At 32.6% G+C, this 10,194-nt stretch overlaps 1 non-coding gene across 1 annotated transcript; it reads right to left on the reverse strand.

The window, feature by feature from the left end:
• Positions 1-8,303: 8,303 nt before the first annotated feature.
• TRNAQ-CUG lies at positions 8,304-8,375 on the reverse strand. Its single transcript has one exon. It is a non-coding gene; the product is annotated as a tRNA-Gln (tRNA).
• Between the last annotated feature and the right edge of the window lie 1,819 nt (positions 8,376-10,194).

A 10,194-nucleotide genomic window follows, 5' to 3' on the forward strand; every position in this document is an offset into this window, starting at 1 on the left:
GTACAGATAGATCAAAATTATCGTTTTGCCCCTATAGTTACATCTAACTCCTTAAGTACCACTGATCTCTCTAATGAACAATATATCATAGTCCAACTATGAACAAACCTCTCTTAAGCCAAGAGAGGGTGTAGCGCCACATTGTTCAAGCTCTAGAATCAGCCCTGAAGGGAGCAATTTATCTACTTACCCCGACCTCGGGGGAGGAGTGAATTCCTTTTTGTGTACCTGTGTTCCCAGCTCCTCAATCAGACGAATCCCCAAAATGGTAGGCTTGTTGAGTCGACGATCTGGCCATTCTCACCCATACAAATCAAAGGACTGCCCTCATAGGTAAGAGTTCACAACTCATTTAGGATTCAGGTCATGTTACCTATGGTCATCCTAGTAAAATGTAAGTCTCTATTATGAACGGTGTTATATAATAAGACTAAACATTTCGTGGTCTGGTCTTATACAAACTCTTTTGTATAGAATATCCCCGCGCACATGTCTATACATGAATGATTAGGATTAGATTATTTGTAGCACTTTACAATAATTGTAACACCTAAAAGTGGGTCATACTCGTAGTGTCACAAGGATAAGGTACCAAACCTTATCCATCTGCTATAGACCATTTAGGTTATCACTTAAACATGATCCACCCGTATGTCTCTACATACATGTTTAAGTTACAAGGCAATCTTGGATGTTAATTTATTAGTTTGTGGTTAATGCAACTAAAATATCATATATTTTATTAAATAGATAATGAGTTTGAATAAAATATTATATATTTTATTAAATAAATAATGAGTTTATTCAATAATATTTATAACTTTGAGACCCTACGAGATTTAAGGCATCAACCCCTATAACTCTACCCTATCATAAGCCTTACTCATGTCCAGTTTGAGAGCCATCTTCCCATTTTTACCACCCTTTCTAGAATTCAAGGCATGGATATACTCAAAACTGATAAGTACATTATCCGAAATTAATTTTCCAGGGACGGATGTCGATTGATTAGGAGAGATAACATCGTTTATAATCTTCTACAATCTGTTAGCCAAGGATTTAGATATCAATTTGTAAATAACGTTGCATAAACTTATGGGCCTAAACTCTGACATATTCTTAGGATGTTTAGTCTTCAAGATCAAAGCGATAAACATATGGTTCAAATCCCCCAAGGAACTACCCTTATTTAGAATGTTCATGCATATATTGGTAATATCATTCCCTATAATCTCCCAGTAGTGTTGAAAGAACAACACGTGATCCCCATCAGGACCAGAGGCTTTAGTAGGGAGCATTTCCTTTAAAGCTCTTTTGATCTCCTCTTTCGTAAAAATGGCATCCAGCACCTGGTTATGATGAGTGGTAATTTTCAGGTTAATCCTTTCCAAAATCTTATCTATATCCTCAAGCTTAGGGTAAAGAGACTTGAAAAGAGTTGATAAATAATTGATCGGTTCGCATCCAATATCATCCTCATTATCCAGCCAGATACCATCCTCATTGAGAACCCTAGCAATAGTATTCCTTTTATTCCTCTAGCTAGCACAGACATGAAACCATCTTGTATTCCTGTCTCCCCACATGAGCTAGTCCTCTATAAATCTAATTTTCTAATATTGTTCCTGTTGGGGTTGATACCCTAAAGTCTCGTGTCCTGTAGTTTGTAAACAGTTTGTACGAATGCTTGTGTTGTATAATATATGATATTTTACTTCACATCTTGATTTTGCTCAGTTGTATGTTTTATTTGCTTTATCACAAATCAATAAACCTAAAATCCCTAGTTATCTGAATGTAACTTAAGCATGTGCGTGGTGACATATAAGTGGATCATGTCTTAAGTGATAACCAAAATAGTTTGTAGTATATGGATATAGAAGAGAAACCTTATCATGGTATTGCTACGGATGCGGCCCGCTTTGTGGAATGGTCACAAGTGTTGTGACTTGTCACAGATTGTCTGATCTTGATCATTCGTGTAGAGGACATGTGATGAGCGGGGGAATCCTATACAAAGAGTTTGTATAAGACCTGACCACAAAGTGTTAACGTCTTGTCATATAATACCGTTCATGACTAAGACTTTACTTCACTAGGATGACCATAGGTAACATGACCTCAATCCTGAGTGAGTTGGAAATTCCTGCCATTGAGGGCGGTCCTTTGATTTGTATGGGTGCAAGTGGCCAGGTCGCCGATTCAAACCTACCATTTTGGGGATTCGTCTGATTTGGGAGCTGGGAACTCAGCTACACAAGATGGAATTCATTCCTTCCCCGAAGTAGGGCAAGTAGATAGATAGCTCCCTTAAAGGCTGATTCTAGGGCTTGAACGATGTGGCGCCACACATCTTCTCTTAGCCCGAGAGGTATTCAGATATAGTTGGACTATGTTGTATTGTTCATTAGAGGAATCAATGGTACTTAAGGAGTGAGATGTAACTACAGGGGTAAAACGGTAAATTGGCCCAGTTGTATCTACGAGCATATGTGAAAGGTCATTGTACTCATGATTGGTTATATTCGACGGACACAGAAATATATTTGTGGTAAGAAGAGTTCAGCTGTTGGTCTTTAGTGGAATGTCTGACAGTTAACGGATAGTGGATCTTGTGGCTAAAGAGTTTAGTCAGCTATTCATGTACCGTTGGAGCTTCAAGTCACAGGTCCATAAGGTCCCCTAGGTAGCTTGGATAAAGTTGAGAATCAGTTTTTGGGTCAGTTTGAAATGTTCAAATTGACTAGAGGGAGTTCTGGTTAATTATATATGATATAATTGGCTAAATGTATGAGATACATTATTTTGGAGGAAATTAGATATAAATATGATTTATATCAAGTGAAGGAGAAATTACTATAGTAAATATGTTATATCAAACTATTGGTTAAAATATAATATAATTATATTTATTTAATAATTAAATTGGTTAATTATATGATAATTGGCCTGAAATTTCTCCTCAATCGTGAGTTAGTGGGAGAATCTGTATTCGGTTATTGTAACTGAAGAATAAAATGAAAATTTGTTTTATTTTGCAAGAAGTTCGTAAAAAATTCGCAATCGATGTGCAAAAGTATTGGTCGCCTAACTGAAAACCTATACGATAAAGTCTCATCGTCTAAACATCACACACCTGCGTCTAAACGATCACATGCCTTTCTCTAAATGATTGCTTAGCTTTCCTAAACGATCGTCTAGTGTGTCGCATTTTCTAAACGATCGTTTATCTTTTACTAGACTATCGCTTAGTAAAACCTACACAATCGTGTAGCTTTATCTAAACGATAAGCACTCCGCTATACGATAGCTTTCTCTCCCACTTGCTTATCGTCTACACGATCAGCCTTTCCTCCTACCTCTACCAAAATTACCAAAGACCACAATTTGGATTCTCACTCCGATAATACCAAGGGCTCCAAGTGGTGGTGTCGTCCTCGCTTCTGCTTGCTCATGTTTATTCATGTTGCTGCCATTCGTGTAGACGATTGTGCTACCGTCGCTGACTGATTTGCTAGGCGATAGAGTTCGTAGAGGTTCTTCCGTTGCGTTGAGTTCGAGATTGAAGAGAGTCTTCAATTGGTATGTGAACTCAATCCTTTGTATTTTATTTATCAAAGCATGCCGTTAATTAGTGTAAATTGCATAACTTTCTGTCAGAATGTATGTGTTGTATTTCGGTTACAATGAAATCACAAAGATCCGAACACGCTCATGGATGCTCTTCGTTAAGAGTTCCTTCAGTTCCTCTTCAACCAGCAGAGCTTCCAGGTCCCTTTCTATTCTTCTAATATCTTCTTCAAAAATTTTCGTGTCCCCTTGATCATAGATGCCAACTCTAGGGACTTTTTATCAATCATCGCCCTAATCCCACTCTGCAGACGCTCCTTGTTCCAACTCGCCATCTTTATCAAACTTAATTTAATTTTCTTGTGGATATCCGCAGCAAAACTGCCAGAATTCATTGCCTAACAGCTTCTCACAACGTCGGTACGACCTTCAAATTTAATCCAGCTTTCTTCAAAACAGATTCCTTTCTTTTTCCTATTCCTTTCCTTAAGTTGATTCTTAAATTCTACCGTAGCCAATATCAGTCTATGATTTGAATTATGATAGCTCAGATGGTGGACTTTGTGAATTTTAGCCTCCTGTATAATCTCATAATTAGCCATAAACCTATCAAGCCTTTCCTTAACCACAAATTTTCCATTAATCACCATTTTCCAAGTAAACTTGTCGCCTTCAAAATCAAAATCCATCATATTACAAACATCAAGGGTCCTTCTAAAATTATCCATAAGATGTTGCCTCTTGGGTGGGTCATCCTTCTTTTCATTAGTTAAAAATATCTTAATAAAATCTCCTCTCACTAACCATGGCATAGTAGCAATACCATGAAGCCGCTCCAAACACTCCTAAGAAACACTTTTCTTGTCATGGTTTGGGCTTCCGTAGAACCCAGTAGACCTCTATCTTTTACCTACACCTTTATCTATATAAGCGTCAATATGCCTCAAATAGTAAGACTGAATCTCAACTTTGTCACATTCTTTCCAAAATAACACGAGCCCACCACTTTTGCCTCTACTCGGAACACAAAAAAAAACTCAAAATCAAGCTTACGTTTCAAGACTTCAACCAACAAACCGTCGCTCCTAGTCTTTGAAGTGAACACCATTGAGTGAACATGCATGAAAACTTCGATGTACAGAAACCAAACCGTTCAAGGATTCCTCATTCCTCAGACGTTCCAACTTAGAATTTTCATAGTATTCAACGGGGCAGGCAACCAGCCTCCACTGATATCCCTTCGCCTGTCTTGAAGTGTGAAACACATTGTCTTTGGATTTCTTGGAAACCCGTATATTCTCTCCCTTATGTTTTCCTCCCCTTGCCTTTTCTTGAGGATCCTCTTGTTGTCCCTCCTTTTTTGCCCTTGCCATTATTTTCTAAGATTTAACTTTTTTTCTCTCTTCCTTACCCATTTGTCTTTCTTGGTTGGAGTTGTTTTAAACATCCTGCTTTATGTGTTCTTCTCTTTTATTTTCTATATAATTCATCTCGAGTCTATTTGATTGTAATGTAGAATTAATATCTTCGACCCCTTTTTCTTTGCTGACCACAACTGACCCAGGAATTATAAGCCCATTTGTCTCCATCTCAGAAGCCTTATACCTTGTTAACGTTACAATTTCAACGATAGCCTCTGCTTTCTTTACAGACTGGCTTTTGTAGGTTTCATCATTTCTCTGTCTTCTCATGATATCTTTGACATTGGTTCCTTTCCTCTTGGCAACTTTCCTGTACTTTTCCATGGATTTCGATCCTTTTTTCTGGTTTCTTCGACTGCATCTAGCTCCGTTGTTGCTCCAACTAACTATGTCCGGTGACCTTGTGCTTGTTTCATCGTTCTCCTTCCGGTTTCTCCCTGTAAATATGTTCCCTCTCCCATTCGTTTTCTATTCTTAGCTGGTTTCCTCTTAGAGGTCCTGCACTTCTTCCACCTTTATAGCTTCCCCACAATCTTTCACGTTGTGCCTTATTATTCTACATTGATAAGAAAAGTCCACTAATCGTTCATATGTTATTCTGATCCATGACTCCTCTGTCATTGACCCCAGCTTTATATGTGTTCCTCTTCTAAGGGGTTCTTTTAATGTTAATAATCTTGACTCTCAGTGTTTTGCCCTATCACTTTCCTTTTTCATTAGAATTTACTTCAACAAATTCACCAACTAAGTTTCCTAGACCAACAACCATTTTCCTGCAAAAACAAACTAGGGGTGAAAATGGATCAAAAAAATAGGCATACTTAAATTTCAAATCCACTAATTTGCTCGTCCTGTTTGGTTCAAAAGGAGAAGGCCCTTGTTGAAACTCCATGGCCCTTCATGGACAATTATCTTTTTCTCTTTTTTATTCCGAAATTCAGATGATAAGATATTTTTTCCCATGCTCTTGATCATCACCTTCCCCTCTAGATTCCAAATCCTTGGCAAAATGGAGGTGAAAATTTCCGTTATTATTCCTTATGTCGAAATAACTTTATAGATTACAGTGTGTTGGAGGTCCTTTTCCTTTTTATCCAACTCATAGTCTTCTATTTCCACTACGCTTGCTTTTTCTTCCACCAACAACGTTAACCTTTCCAATCGAGTCTTCAATTTTCTATCTCCATAGAAGTCGAGCCACTCATCTTATCCTAACGATCACATACGAATCCCAAACCAACCCTTAAGTTGCTTGCTGCTCATAGAGACTCTACCAGGAGAGAAAGCAGAGCCCTACTTGATTGTTTTTTTTTTTTTAAAAAAAAAAAAAATCCAAATTCAATTGCTTTAGAAATGAAAGTTTTGGATTGAAGATAAAGCTAAATTGAGAAAAGTTGGAAATTAGAAAAAAGATCACATAAAAAGACTTAATCCTTTGTCGAAAATAACATTAGTGTGCGAAACTATGAATTGTGTGTAATCAGGATCATAAAATTGAAAAACTTGAATTGGGCTAATGTAGTTTATTAAAAAAAATCAAAATTTTCTCAAAATCTCGAAATTTTGTCGAAAATGGGAAAATCAGAATATTCTCGAAGTTTCGAATTTTCTCAAAATTTTGTCAAAATTGGGGGAAAATGAAATTTTCCCCAATCATAATTTTGAGCCCTTCAAAATCTCGAAATTTTCATCGAAATTTCAAGATTTTGATGGAAATTTTAAACCATGATTGTGATTGAATTAGATTATAATTGACCATTTTTAATCCTCATTTCTATAAAAGTAAGATAGTATTTAGATGTATATTATAAAATATTTGTGCAAATGTTGATGCGAGAGTAGAAATTTAAAAAAGAAGTGAAAAAATAATCACAAAATAATATCAAATATTGAAAATTAATTACAAAATTAAAGGACACGAAATATTTGCATTTAAAATATTTGTAAATTGTTTATTATAAAATGAAAAACTATAGCATTGAACTAACCTAACATAATAAGAATAGGAAAATCATAATAGAGAGATATAAAAAGTATAACATTAAACAAAACACAACACAATGGAAAAGAAAGAAGAAAAAGAAAACTCTAAAAGTAGATTAGAGCCTTAGAGAAAATAAGAAGAATATTAGATAACTCACATAAATCCAAGTTTGAGCTAAAATGATGTAAAAATTCAATGGAAAAGATTTGAATGAAAATATGTAGTTTCTTAAAAATAATTTTTTTTATGGTAAAAGAGAAAAAAACACGAGCTAGCATAGCTAATGGCTTTTTTTTAAAACCTCAAAATTTTGATGGAAATATCAAAATTTAAATAAAATGATGAAATTTCAAGAAATTGGGGAAATTTTCTCCCTACTGAAATTTCAAGCCTACCGAAATTTCGATTGAAATTTTTAGATTTTGATCAAAATTTTAAACTAAGGTAATATCAATTTATACCCTTGAAATTTGGGGCTTGTATCAATTTAAACCTTAAACTAATAGTTGTATCAATTTAAACCCCAAACTAATAATGATACCAATTTAAACCTTGAACTTTCATAAGCATATCAATTTAAATCTTGAACTTTCACAAATATATCAATTTAAACCCTAATAAAATATAATGTAGGGTTTAAATTGATACACTTATGAAAATTCAAGGTTTAAATTGATGCAATTACGAAAGTTTAGGATTTAAATTGATATAATTATCAGTTTGAGGTTTAAATTGATACATTGATGAAAATTCATAATTTAAATTGATAAAAGTGATTAGTTTAGAGTTAAATTAATACAAAGATGACACGCACAATTTAAACACTGATTTAACAAATCTAGATTTATACAATCCAAACACAAGTTTAACAAATACAAACTTACTAAATCCATTTTCAATAAATCAAAACATAGAGTTAATAAACCCAAACATAACAAATCTTTCAAATCTACAAACTAAACCAACCCTTAAGATTCTTATATAATTGTTTTTAATGTCTAAATAACATTATAGTGAGATATATCTTCCTAGTAGTCGTCTAACCACAAAAACATTAAAACTAAACGTGTTTGATTAAGAGGCAATTTTATATTGAGTGATCTCTTAAAAATCGCTTCTTAAAAACAAAAAAGCAAAGATAAAATAAAATGTAGGTCACAACTCTTTTTTTTAAAAAAAAAAAAGAAAAAAACTTCTAATTTGACATGTTTAAGGAGGGAGTAAATCAACCAAAATTGTAATTTTAGCAAAATCAATTTTTTAGCTTGTCCATTAAGAAAAGAAAGTGGGCTTAAAGTCGGTCAGGCAATAAATAAGCAAAAAAAAAAAGGTCCCACCGAGATTTGAACTCGGGTTACTGGATTCAGAGTCCAATGTCCTAACCACTAGACCATGGGACCGTTGAATGTTAAATGTATATATTAGGTATTCAACCGTTTGGTTTTTTTAAAATGGATAATTGCAATTGGTAGCATTTTTAGAAATAATAACCAAGTGTATAACATTATTTTAAAAAAAAAAATTCAAATATAGCCAACTCTATCAACAATAGACTTCTATTATTGATAGACTCTTACTAGTGATATGGTCTATCACTGATAGACGAACCAATAATATGGTCTATCACTTATAAACTATTTAAATTTGGTCATATTTGTAATTTTTTTTTACATTATATTATATCTGTGAATACTTTGAGTCTAATGTCTATATTTGCAACCGTCCCTTTTAAAATCAAGCTTATAAATACCAATTTCATCTATTGTTAATATATTCTTTTTGTTTATGTTTTAGATTTTTTTTTCAAAGTCAAAACTAAAATATAAAAACTAAAACAAGTAGTTTTCACAAAGTAGTTTTGTTTTTGGAAATTGGGTTAGAATTTAAATATTTAGATAGAAAATATGAAAAACATGAGTAAGAAATTTTTAGAAAACATGCACAATTTTTCAAAACAAAATGGTTACCAAACGAGAGTTTATAGTTTTTAAAAATTTATTTTTTGTTTTGAAATTTGACTTAGAATTCAATTTTAATTAAGAAAGATGAAATCATTGTATATGGAGAGGAAATAGATTTAATTTTCAGAAACGAAAAATAAAGAGTCAAAAGGATACCAAATACAGTCTTAGCTATTTTAATTTTATAAAATAAGACCTCATTTGAGGTTTTTTTTTTTTTTTTATAAAAAAAATTGTGTTTATTTTCTCACAACGTCTTAATAATGATGTTCATATTTTCTACCTAAAACATTTGATTTTATGATAAATTATAGAAACGAAAACTATTTTAAAATCTTCTATCTATTTGATAATAATTTGAATTTTTAAAAAATTATTCTTATTTTATCATAATTTGCTAACCAAATGGCCATCAAATGCAAATGTATATGTTTTTAAAAAAGTTCACACTAATTTTTAGGTTAGTTGACGGGAATGATATGATAAATAATATCAAGTTATAAGCCTTTCAATTGTTATACAACCTTCACATCAATTATCTTATTTAATGAATAGACTGTCCAAGGATGCTATTTGAAATAAAAACGAAACTTTGCAAAATTTAGAGACTTGATTAAAATCACCTCAAAATTTAAGGGATTTTGTATAATTTAACAAAAAAATAATTTTTAGTTAGTAATCGGTTTTAATTTATTTTTTTAATTAAAAATATGGAATATTTTTTTAAAACTTATTATTAAGACAAGAACAACGTAACACCACAACCAATTACACTCCACACTCATCACCACACTCATCAAAGTGAAGGAGGTTTGTTAAGATTATAATGTACTAATAATTTGAAGTTATGCAAGGTTGACAAATTAATATAGTCTTGAAAACATAAAATTTAAAACAAAACCATAATTGAATCAAAGCTTAAAGTAGTTTTATACTTTTGTTCAGTTTTGATACAACAAAATAGAGAACAAAGTGAGAGAATATTATCATAATAATTATCACAGAAATGTTAAAGAATTATAAATTATGAATTTTTACAATGGTCTTCTAATGACCTCGTTGTAAAATAAATGGAAGGTTTTGTTTTGAGTTAAATAGTTTTGCAATTATGCATGAGAAACCATGAATATTATTGTGTCAATGAAGATCAGGAATAGAGTCAACCACAGTTTGAATTGTTTAAACTAAACAAGGGAATATAAATTAATTGTATGAGATGACATTAATATATTATAATATAAAGTTTATTTTGAATAAA

This window comes from Benincasa hispida, chromosome 11 (genome assembly GCF_009727055.1).
Source record: "Benincasa hispida cultivar B227 chromosome 11, ASM972705v1, whole genome shotgun sequence".
NCBI lineage: Eukaryota > Viridiplantae > Streptophyta > Magnoliopsida > Cucurbitales > Cucurbitaceae > Benincasa > Benincasa hispida.